The sequence below is a fragment of the Cetorhinus maximus genome, unplaced genomic scaffold (genome assembly GCF_964194155.1).
Source record: "Cetorhinus maximus unplaced genomic scaffold, sCetMax3.hap1.1 HAP1_SCAFFOLD_94, whole genome shotgun sequence".
Taxonomy (NCBI): domain Eukaryota; kingdom Metazoa; phylum Chordata; class Chondrichthyes; order Lamniformes; family Cetorhinidae; genus Cetorhinus; species Cetorhinus maximus.
Genome location: NW_027596114.1, coordinates 82,742 through 95,135, shown reverse-complemented (window position 1 = coordinate 95,135; position 12,394 = coordinate 82,742). Strand labels below are relative to the sequence as shown.

The following is a 12,394-nucleotide window of genomic DNA, read 5'->3' as shown; positions in this document are numbered from 1 at the left end:
ATTCCATGCTCACAGGAATGTATCAACTGGTGAACGAACCCTGGTTATGTTCTGTAATACTAGATTTTTATTTTTCTACGGTCTGGGTAACAATCAAGTTTTCCATTACATTCTAAACCCGTTAGCCCCATTTAACCTGATTCTGCTGCTCAATGTTCTCACCGTCAGACACATTTTAGAGAGAAGCAGGGCCCGCAGGAGACTTCGTGAACACAGAAGTGGGGAGATTGCCAGAGAGCCAGAGATAGAGAGTCGATAGAAATCCATCATTTTACTGTTTGTTATCTCGCCAGTTTCCTCCAGTAGTGGGCACGATTATGGTGTGTTCTATATGAATCCGGATTTATAATTTGCGCTATGAGTCTATTTTGCTGCATCCTTCTGCGCAGAAATTGGGCTCATGAATTGCTACGCACATCCTTGCATTTATGTCCCGACTAAATTCCGGCAGTTTTTGAATGATCTGCTGACATGTCCCTTTGGCCCTATTGCAAAATTCATTCAAAAAGGAGAGAGGAGCCGAGTCAGGGAGTTACCAGCTTTATCTCATTTTAATTCCCATTCCCAATGAATGAGTGGAGTGCAGGGGGCTTGGGGATGGGGAGGGGGAGTTGCCTTTCGACTGAGAGGTGGGAGCATTTAAATCTCTCCCCCAATGGCATTGGAAAGTGTGGGAGGGACCTGTTCCCCATGGTGACCGGCTTGTGTTGTGGAGCCTTACCAGCACAGGTCCCGGGCAGCGGGCTGGAGTGTCATGTAACCCATGGTGACCGTCTTGTGGTGTGGAGCCTGATCCCCACAAATCCTGCGGGTCGGGCGAGCGAGCGAGAGGAACTTGCTGCCCATTGTGTCCGGCTTGTGGTGTGGAGTCTGATTCCCACAGGTTCCCGGGAGTGGGCGGGCGGGACGTGTTCCCCATGTTGTCAGGCTTCTGGTGTGAAGTCTGGTCCCCACATGTCCCAGAGGTCGGGCGGGCGGGAACTGTTCCCCATGGTGACCAGCTTTTGATGTGGAATCTGATCCCGACAGGTCCTTGGGAATGGGCGGGCGGGCGTGACCTATTTCCCATGTTGTCGGGCTTGTGGTGTGGAATCTGATCCCAACAGATCCTTGGGAGCGGGCATTCGGGCGTGACCTAATTCCCACGGTGTCCGGCTTGTGGTGTGGAGCCTGATCAGCATAGATTCCGGGGAGTGGGCGGGCTGGAGGGACCTGTTCCCCATGGTGACGGAATCATGGGAGGAGCGGATCCCAAACGAAACAAAGGGAAAGGGGTGGGACCTTATCCTCATGGTGAAGGCATCATGGGAGTGGCGGCTCCTAAACATCACAACGGACAAGTAGCGTGACCAGGTCTCCATGGCGACGGCATAATGGGAGGGGCGCCTTTAAAAGTCACAATGGGCAGAGGGCCGTACAGGTCCCTGTGATGACCGCATAATGGGAGGGGCGAGTGGTTTGACGGCAACATGGACAGAAGGCGGGACCTTGTGCCCATGACGAACGCCCTACGTTAGGTCCGGGTCTTGTGCCGGCACAATGGACAGGGTGGCGTGACCTGGTCCCCATGACGACGAAATAATTGTAGCGGCGTGTCCTTTGAATGCACAATGGAAAGGAGGAAGGACATGGTCCTCATGATGACCGCATAATGCAGAGGCGTGGGCCTTGTGACGGCACAATGGACAGGGGTTGGGGCCTACTCCCCATGATGACGGCGTAACAGAGACGGGCGTGGCTGGAAGGGGCCATTGGACGGGGCAGTGACCTTGCCCCTTTGATGGAGGCACAATGGAAAGCGGCGTGCCCTGCTTCCCTTGGCCAGTGTAAGCTGGACTAGTTTGGAGCAGGGCACCCGCCGGCCCCACCCATGACACTCGGCCATTGGAGCAGGCAGAAAATGTGAGCCGGCAGATGGTCACCGCCCCACCATTCCCACCGGCGCTCTCCTGAACAACCAATGGACCAGCAGCAACAGGTATAGAAAAGGTATTGTGAAAATTCATGCTGAATATTGCTCCTGCATTGCCTTCCGTTATCCCGTTCAGTTACCATTTGATGTTTTAACAATACGCAGGAGAATTAATAAAGATGAATCACTTTGTGTTTTGCCGTGGAGGGAGACTTTGTGCTAGGTGTGATGGGAGCCACTTTCTGATTGGTGTGGGGGGAAGTCACATGGTACTTTGAAAAGCCTGAACAAATTCAACAACAGCCTCAACATTGATTAACAACAAGAAATTCAGCAACCTCAACGTTGAAAACACCAACAAATTCAATAGCAACCTCAACTTTCAAAAACACCAACAACTTAAGCCACTTCAAAATTGAAAACACCAACTTTTTGAACAAGAACCTCAACATTGAAAAAGCCAACAAATTCAAACACAAACTGAAAGTGGAATAACCCAAACCAATTCAAGAAGAACCGCAAAATTGAAAAACACCAACGAATAAAACAACAAAATCAACATTGAAAAACACCAACAAATTCAGCAACAACCTCACAATGTAAAATCACCAACACATTTAAGTACAAACTCAGCATTGAAAAACTCCAAAAAATTCAACAACATCAACATTTAAAATCCTCAACAAATTCAACAACAGCAACAAGATTCAAAAACATCAACAAATTCAACAACAACCTCAACTTTTACTAACACCAAATAATTCAACTACAATCTCAACATTGAATAAAACCAACAAATTCAACAACAACAGCAACATTTAAAAAATGCCATCAATTACATCAACAACATCTACATTGAAAGACACCCACAAATTCAACAACGTCCTTAAATTTGAAAAACACATTCACAAATTCAACAACAACATGAACTTTGAAAAATACCAGCAAACTCAACAACTTCAAGATAAGTAAAACAAATAAATAAATAGATGTCTGGACCTGAGTGATGCTGGAGTTTCTGTTCAGAGCTGGGGGTGTAGGATTTCATAATGGTGTATTGATGGATTGAAATATAATGTACATGAACTTCCCTTTGAGAGATCTTGGGACAGAGTTGTGGTGGGTACCATACCTGTTTGCACGGACAGGAGTGGACGTGCTGGAGTGCATTGTGTCTTTGATGAGTTATGGAGTTTTACAGCGCTTCCTGTATTTCTGAAGGATGAAGTTGCAGATAGATTGGGTGCCTTCTTGAGTGATGCATGTGTGTAAGGGTTGGCTTTCCTGGTGAGGAATAGAAATGAATAGTGACCGGATGTCCCAGTGAGGAATGGAGGCATAGAGGCGCTTGTTGACCTGGTGAGGGATAGAGAATTGGAGGGAGTGGATGCCCTGGTGAGGAATGGAGATGTACATGTGCTGGGTGACCTGGTGAGGAATGGAGATGCAGTGGGACTTGATGTCCTGGAGAGGAATGGAGATCTGGAGGAACTGGATGTCCTGGTGAGGATTGGAGGGGTAGAGGGCTTGGATGCCCTGGTGACGAATGGAGATGTGGATTGACCGGATTTCCTGGAGAAGAATGGAGATCTGGAGGAACTGGATGACCTGGTGAGGATTGGAGGTGCACATTGACCGGATTTCCTGGTGAGGAATGGAGCTGTAGAGGGACTGGATGCCCCGATGAGGGATAAATGTTCAGAGGGACTGGATATCCTGATGAGCGGTGGAGGTTTAGAGAGACTTTACGTCTTCGACCGGGATGGAGTTGTGAAAAGAATGAATGCCTTTCTGAGCGATGGAGTTGCTAAGAGATTGGGTGTCGAGGTGATGCATGGGGTTGCAGAGGATTTGGATGTTCTGCTGAGGGAGGGAGATATCAGTATTTCTTTATTTTTTCGTTGGATGTGAGAATTAGTGACAATAACATCATTTGATACCCGTTCCTCATTGTCCTTGAGTTGACAATGGAATTTCTTCCTGAACGCCCGCAGCCCACCAAGTGTACGTATAGTTAAAGTATTTTAGGTAGTGAATTCCATGACATTGAACCATCGGCATTGAAGGACCTTTGACATATGTGGAGTAAGGTTGTCTTGATTTTTGTAGAGGAACTGAAAGTTCATTGTCAACCAGAGATTGTGAAGACTACGATACTGGATTTTTAAAAATATTGTGCGTGATATTGGAAGAGAACTGAAAATGCCAATAGGAATACTAGTGCTAGGAATAAATATGATCGGATGCCTGGATAAATGGTAATAAACTTTCGTTCAAGTGGACCATTTATGTAGACGTTTTTGCGTGATCTGGTTTCCCTAGCTAGTCTAACATTTCCTGTCCGGAGTTACAGGGCCCTGGGAAGACGGTGGGATTCGCCTTCTTGTTTTGCTGCATTCCAACTGGTGTAGAAACACCCATTTTGATGTTCGAAAGGGATTTCCAGCACTTTTGGTCTATCAGCAGTAAAAGGACAGCAATGTCGCTCCAATCCCGGATACTGTTGGGTTTGGAAGGGAACTTGCTTGTGGCATTGCTCTTATGCTTCTGCTTCCAATGTCCTGATTTGTGGGAGAAGCTGCGGGTATGAAATTTGCCGAAGTGCCCTTGGTTACTCGATGCAGTACGTCTTTGAAACAATACACAATGCCAACACTGACAATGGTGGTGTGATTCATTTCTAAAATGGTGCGCCAAATACGTGGCCTCAATTAATCTGGATGGCTTTGAGCTTATTGATTGTTGTGCAAAACTGGAAGGGTGAGGGACGATATCTGCAAGGTTGTTGTTAAGGTTTGAGGGTTTCTTTTCAGAGAACCTTGAACCATGGGATGATTTAGAGACTGGCGAAGCATGGGTTGCTGTTCAGCCTTGGTGTCAATATCCACGGGGAGACAAGAAGTGATGCCACATTTTTAGCATTTGAGTTCAACCAGCTGGGAGTTTGTCACCAAACAAGCGGGACTCCTTTGTCACCAGCCTTATTGACACTGAGGGGTTTGTGTCCTGCCTCAATGGAACAGAGCAAATTCACGGAGAGATGATACAAAGTGAGTGAGGCGCGGGTTAACTTGTACACTCCTCACCTTCATCCTATCACAGACAGGAAACAACACATACAGCTTCTCTCTCCGTGGATGCTTTATTACTTTTTGAGTGTTTTCCCACTTTTTTGTCTTTTAATTTATAATAAAAGTGCATCTCAGCTGGTGGATATGGCTGTTTGATTCGTCAACCAAGAATTTTCATAGCTGTTGTGCGATACTGCAGAGCGAGGTTGTTCTCCAGAGTAAGTCACCATAGTGGGCCTATGTTGGATAACTGTACCTTTATCTTGTCGTTTTAAAGTATCGAACACGCATTGAATTGTGATCGGCTTCGTGTTCCCCTCTGCACTTAATAGCTCGAGTGCAGGATGCAGTAATGTTGAACCAGACTGTGTTGGTTACAGCTGCTAAGAGAATGCAGCAGTCTTTGCGCCTCACCTATATTGTGGTCTAGGGACAGCAAGTTCAATAAATGGAATTAAAGTAGATTTTCGATTTGTTTATCTGTCGTAAAACTTCTTTGAATGCATTTGAGAAAATATAATAGGAAGCGGCTGCAAGACGAGGTTTTAAGAAGCTTGTCATGGATACTCATCAGTTGTTCAAACTCTTAATTGGTTGGTTCGTCGAAGCAGCGACCAGTGTTATTTTAGGCAGCCGAATGCTCGAAATAAATTACGTGTTTTATAATCATTGGCCACACAAAATATGGAGAAAAAAGACGAATCTGTATATCTCAACACAAAGTAACGTGCTACTGAATGAAAAAAAAAACGCAAAGTTTATTTCGGTAATTAAGGCACATTCGATAAGACTACATTTTTTGGAAATGTTCAGGGGCGTTTCCTTAGATTTGAATAGAGTGACACACGTCTGGCCAGACCGCACCCTGGATTGGTCCATGACTTCCTCCTGAAAGAGGGATAATAAAAAATTGGGATTGAGAGAGATGGTTACAACAATTGCCACCAATATCTACACAAGTCAAGGTCGTTTTTTTTTACTCTTTAGACTATGCTCTATTGAAGTAGTCCTTTGATTCTCTGGAAAACACGCAGAATGTTTCCTCTGATCATTTCTGTATCATTAACAATTGGAAACATTCCAAGTTATCATAACATAGGAACTGACTTGAACTGCACGCTTTCCACCATTGTGCCACAAACATTAGGAAAGTTAATAAAGCAGTGCCTTTACCAGTTTAAAATATACGTGGTGAAATTTGAGCAGAACTGTCAATGCCCATTGGCGACGGAATGTTCCTGGCTTGTCAACGAGTCACTTGGAACATTGTCATTTTATCAGGATTGAAAATTTAACTCAAGGTCAGTGTTGATCTGAGAGCTATACACAGTGAAATTGACCATAGCTTTGGCTAATAATGGGAAGCGAACAATTATGGTTTATATATGTGTAATTGTGTGTGCGTGTGTGTTGGTGTGTGTTGGGGGGTTGGGGGTGGGGGTGGGGCGGGGGGGCATGTGTGTGTGACGTATGCGTGTCTGGAAGCAGCATTAGTGGTTGTATTTTGTTTAAACCTGAGTCAAAGTGAATTGCTCTCTATTATAATCCGTGCTTTGTTTTATGACAGAAGAGGTTCAGAAGGTTCTGGTCGTCCAATATGATCACTAACGGGTCCTGTCGTTTGAGGCCTTAACAAGTGAGGCAATTCACAGTGAAAAGTATTAGAACAATTTTATTTTTTAAAGATTGACAGATGCTTTGTTTAATTTAATTTTATATAATGGAACAGGAGGTTTAATTTAACGGTGCTTTTTGACCGGGTCTGTTGCAGTGAAATTCAGAGCAGAGGTGGGAGGGTGAGTGAAGGAATAATCAGAGTTAATAATTTGCTCGCAACTCCAAAGGCAGCAGGCTCCCGGCGGAGAGCAAAGAAACAACAATTTAGTGATGGCCCCAGGACATCGCGAACAGTTCTAACATCTCGTCGTCTTAGTAGGGTCCATGATTTGACGACACCCAGAATGGAGAAGCCTCATCCTGGATGGCAACAAACACATCGATATACTGTGTCGAAATGTGCAGAAACGAAGTCCAGAAGCCGCATAGAGCTCAAAACCCTCTGAACAACCTTTCGACTTTTAAGGAACGCGTGCCACATTTGTGACAGGCTGCAGATCGCCCACTAGACTTACCACGGATCTCGGAAGCCATCTGAACTGTGTGGAAGCAAGTCAGCAAAAATGCAGAACAACAGCCTTGGAAGAATAATGTCTGTGTGTGTGAGAGAGAGGGAGAGATAGTGTTTTTGTCTGGCGTTTGTGGCGCCTGTGTGTCGTGTGCGTGTGTGTGTGTGTGTGGTTGTCTCACCGAGTGCTCAGAGATCAACGTCGGCACGTTCTATTTTGAAGAGATCATCTTGACCACTGTCCAACGGCAAGTGACCGCCCGGAGAATCAGTGCCTACACTCTGGGCATCTTCATAATCGCCTAGAGCTGAGAGAAAAAGTGATGTTCATTGAAGTAAATTGTAAACAATCAATAATTAGAATGATATTTATACGTATCAATCTGCCAAATAATTAAAGGTCAGGAACGTAAATACATTGTAGTGATCAGTGTCGGTGCGTTTAGTGGGTGGAGGATTATTGTATAAAGTCGCTTTGCAGAATTCTCTATTTTCGATATAAAGCCACACGATTCCCACTTAGCCAGTGTCCGCATCAAGATGCATGTGCATTGCACAGCTGCAGGGACTGGTGATCAAACACATTAACTGTTTGTTCTTCCCTTTGATCTGTTTTACACCCTTGAAATTATTGGGTGAAATGTCTATGATATTGCTTGATACTCAAAATATATTCACAGTTTTATGTTGGCGGAAATCATTCTGCAATAACTGGGATCCTGGGCGGTGCAATATATTGGTGTATAATCTTTCAGAATGTATTTGCTATTTTACACAGTCCAAATGGTGAAGGACAAAAGCATGATGCTCGGTAGTAAAATTCCACCCAGACTACTGAAGGAGTTCCCTTCAATGTTTTCTGACCCAGAATCTTTGCCATCCAACCTGTGTCCAGTGTAATATTCGAAGTGATTGAATGAGTCAATGGAATCTGAAACTGTTTACCGGAGAGAGAGAAAAAAATGTTTGTTGGAGCAATTGTTAGGAACAGAGTCAGAATTGCGTCATCACGTTACAGAATGATTCAGCTCATCTGAGCGCAGATCAGAATAATTAATTGTTAGGTTTCATCGTTATTCTGTTCCCACGAAATCAGGCGATCTGTGGACTAGCAGCACTGGCGACACTCGATTGTATTATGTATTCGAACATCTGCTCTGTTTATCGGCTCAGATACCTGAGGAAGGCCGCCTGCAGCCCAGTGGAAATTCGGGACAGCGCTTCAGTTCGCTTTCCTCAATCAAAGGAAAAAACATAACATTCTTTGAAAAATAAAGCGCTGTGGGAATACTCAAAACAACCTCGCAACTACTCGCAGTATACACAGGGGCCGTGAGAAAGGGAACTTTCACGTGAGGGTAGTGATTGGAATGGGGGTCGTGCCCATTCATTGCAACAACTTATCGATAGGGTTAAAGGGAAATGGAATTCCACAGTGTGGATTGGGTTTACAATGGAAAATACGAACCTGAGCCATGGGTCAGAGCGGAATCGATGCGAGGCGGAATATCATCAATCTCTTCGTAAAGGGCTTGGTAGAAACCGCTGGACGATTCCATGCCGCCAGTGACAGCCCCTGTTCGAGGGAAGGCGGAGGGATTAATATTTTGCTGCAATGGAGACCGGTGTAATACTGCAATATTTGCGAATGAAACACTTCACAGATGGTGAATGTCAATGGAGAAAGCCAGTTATTGTGAACATGGAGGGACATAATTGGGTTCATGCATTCATTCTCGTGAGAGCGCGTGTGCGCGCGTTTGTGTGTATCTGCACATCTGCATGGACATCCATTCAACTTCACAAAACATAGGCCCAAATTAATTACGGTCGGAAAGGACGGAATGATCGGATTGCAGGAGAAATGTTTTCCAGCTGCTCACTCGGCCATGATGCCCATGGGGATTACAGTTGAAGAGAAGCTGGAAGGAAAATTGGCTGCTCTCTGCAGACAGCATCAGTTTAGAAACATGAGGGATGTGTTCATGGTTCCTTGTTATATCAGATCAGTGTTAGCAGCTTATTTGCAGGGTGCACGGAACACTAGTGTGTTGCTTTTTCGAATCTGAGGGTCTCAATCTGTTTGGATGCTGAAGAATTATTGATAAATGCCGAAAATCCCAGAAATGCCTCACGACTCAATATGGTGGATTGACTCCTGTGAGAGAGTTTGGGTTTGCGCATCCAGACTCAGAAACTGAAGGAATGGAATAGGCACTGAGTGGATAAATAAAGAATTACTGGAAATAATAACTGAACACAGAGCTCCAAATAGCTAAATTAATTTTCTTTATCCATTGTTGTGCCAATTGGATTGAAATGAAGTCGCAGTACCGGTGGATCAACTTGGAATATGTACGTTGACAGTCAAGTGGCTCTGCCATTTAAATTCGGTATCTCACCGAATCCTCGAGTGCTTTGAACGGAATTAGTGGTAAAAAAAAAATACGGTTAACATTCGTTTCTTAAATGACATGTGACCTTCTGTGAAAAAGGTAGAGGAGGTGAAAACGCGCCACGGTATTGTTCAATTTCCGAGATTCAGCGTGAATTCGGCGCTTCTACTTGAGTCTCACCTTTTCTCTTTGCCTTTCTCTGTATCAATGACATGAGTGCCATTAACTCGACGATCAACAGGACTCCGAGTGTTATACAGATCACAATGGAGGTGGAAGTAGTTTTTACATCATGTCCTGGATGAAATATTATAGAAAGATTTAAAGGAGAAACAGGCTACCTTGCATTTTAAATGTTTCCATTATTCCGTAAAACTCAAATTGAATTCCGAAATCAACAAAAGCAATAGATTGTCAGAAATATCTAGCTCTTCTCGTGAATAAGACCTTTAAAGTTAACAAGAATATTATACTAATAATAAATACCTGCAGCTGTGGACGGAGAAGTCGTCGACGACAAGTAGGGCCCTGTGAAGGAAATATGGAAATTATTGTTTTAAATGCATCTGTTGTTCTTAATTGATGAACTAATCCATCGTACTCAGAGATGAAGTGCTAAGCACCTCCTTCCCGGCCCCAGTATCCACCACTCTGCACTACCCTTACCCGAACAAATCATACTGGCATCTTCCTTGTGATTACAGTCGGGTTGACCTGTCGCTGATGAAGGACAGTCGGACAGAAATGATTCTTCTCCGGTGCACTCCACTCCATTCATCCATATATCACTTTCACCCTGGCCAAAATTGGCCCCTCCAGTGGTCCTAAGAGCGGAACTGCAACCCAGCTGTCTGCAGACAACATTGGCATCGGCCATACCCCTGGAGTGATCACACACCGTTGCCCAGTTGTTGTTGAACAATATCTCCACTCTTCCGGAGCAGTTGTTGTTACCTCCAGCCAGGCGCAAACCTAAACCCGACTCTGTCAAGGGAATAGCTGATTATTGTTTCTGTAGCAAAATCAAGGATTACTAGACAAATAGTTGGCTTAATAAAGAGAAGCAAACATCTGATTCTCCATCTCAATGATTTGCACTGTGCGCCCGCTCCTTCGCCAAGTTTCCTCCTGTTGAGAAAGGAAATGTGCTGATTGCATTAGACCACAATGTCTGAAATAACACCCACACATCGAGATGTATGTTGCGTTACCTGAACAAACAACGCCTGCATCTTCCCGGTGATGACAATTGTGTTTACCCCACGGGTCTGTCTGACACTGCCAAATGGTCGACTCGTGTGACATGCATTCCACCTCATCGAGCCAAATAGGTCCGGATCCTTCTCCAAATAACCGAGCGTAATAATCAATAGAAGCGAGGTGACCGCACTGTAGCTGTTTACAGATCACTTCTGCATCATGGCTGTCCAGTGATTCAGAGCACACTGTTCCCCAGGTCCCATTGTAGAACACTTCCACTCTCCCCTCACAGCGATGCATTCCATTCACCAGCCGCAGCTCTTTGTGTTCTACCAATGAAGCAACAAATAATCAGCTTGCTAACTCCATTAATATTGTGTAGGACAACACAAGATGCATCGTCCTTGTTACCTTGTCGCCAATTATTACTTCTGAATTGTAGTAGAAAACAGCTGTACTCCAAATGTACGAAGAAGAAGTATTAGAAGGATTTTAAAGGCTAAGCCACACTTAGCTGAGAAACGGTATTGATTGATTTGAGGAAGTTTCAGAAAGAGTACACAATGCAGAATAAGTTCATATGCGCGAATTTCAAAAGGCCTTCGAGAAGGTAACTCACAGTAAATTCATTACTGAACTCAGAGCTATTGCGCTATGGAATCAGTCTAAAAATGGGTAGAAAACTGACTGCAAAATCCAAGTCCCTTCTAAAGATAGTTATTCAGAATCGCGAAGATGTTTTGCGGGCCACTGAGGTCACGACTGCTGAACATGTACAACAACAACTTCAATTTGGGAATCGGAAGTATAAACTGTAATATCATTTCGGAGGCAGAAAATCACTTTGTTCAATTAACACTAAGAAAGGCTGCTGAAAATAATACTGCAATGACACCTTAATATACGAGCAGAATGGGTGAGCTAATTAGAGCTTAATATTAACATTGAACAAGCTGGCATGGTGAATTTCGGTAAGAAACATAAAGGGACCCCGAACTGCTTGTAAAATAAGAGGGTAAATTAAGTACAGGGGCAACGTTGTCCAGCGATATGGAGATAACAATCTTCCATAAACTGGCAAAGTGCAATGATGGTACCATAAATACGCAAATGAGTAAATACAATATGATGTACAGAATATTTTTTTGTATGTTGTTATCAAGTACGTGGCTCGAAAGGGGAACTTAGAGCACGTGTAACAGTTGACTCAAATAGCACACATGTCTTTACAAAGAGGCTACATATGTACCCCGGGGAAAATTAAATTGAAGGATAAGCAAATAATGCTAGCTGAAATATTTCAAGTTTATAATCCGGACGGCAGAAATGCGACAGTTGGCCTGAAAGGCCTTATTTTATGTTGTGGTTTCTTTATGATTCATTTGTATATTCCTCCGTATGAATCCTCAGACAATTAGCATATTAAGAGCTTTCTAACCTGAGCACATGATCTTCACGTCTTCTTTATGACTACAGACATGTTTACTCCATGGAGCTGAAGGGCAATCCCAGAGAAACGATTCGTTACCCGAACAGTTTATCTCATCCAACCAAATTGGGCCTGAGCCAGGTCTACAAGAATCAGGAAGCGTCATCTCCAATGCATTTCCACAACCCAGCTGTTTGCAAGCAACGTGAGCGTTGGCTACATCCCAGGAATCATCAAAGACTGATCCCCAGATTCCATTGT

At 44.1% G+C, this 12,394-nt stretch overlaps 1 long non-coding RNA gene across 2 annotated transcripts; it reads right to left on the bottom strand.

Moving 5' to 3' along the window:
• Window positions 1-7,383: 7,383 nt before the first annotated feature.
• Window positions 7,384-10,033, bottom strand: LOC144672840 (uncharacterized). 2 transcript variants are annotated; one of them, XR_013574191.1, is made up of 4 exons: window positions 9,991-10,033; window positions 9,685-9,801; window positions 8,577-8,684; window positions 7,384-7,416 (listed from the first exon to the last, which is right to left on the bottom strand). It is a non-coding gene; the product is annotated as an uncharacterized LOC144672840 (long non-coding RNA). The 2 variants fall into 2 exon arrangements; XR_013574190.1 differs by lacking the exon at window positions 9,991-10,033 and having other exon boundaries at window positions 9,685-9,877.
• Window positions 10,034-12,394: the final 2,361 nt, after the last annotated feature.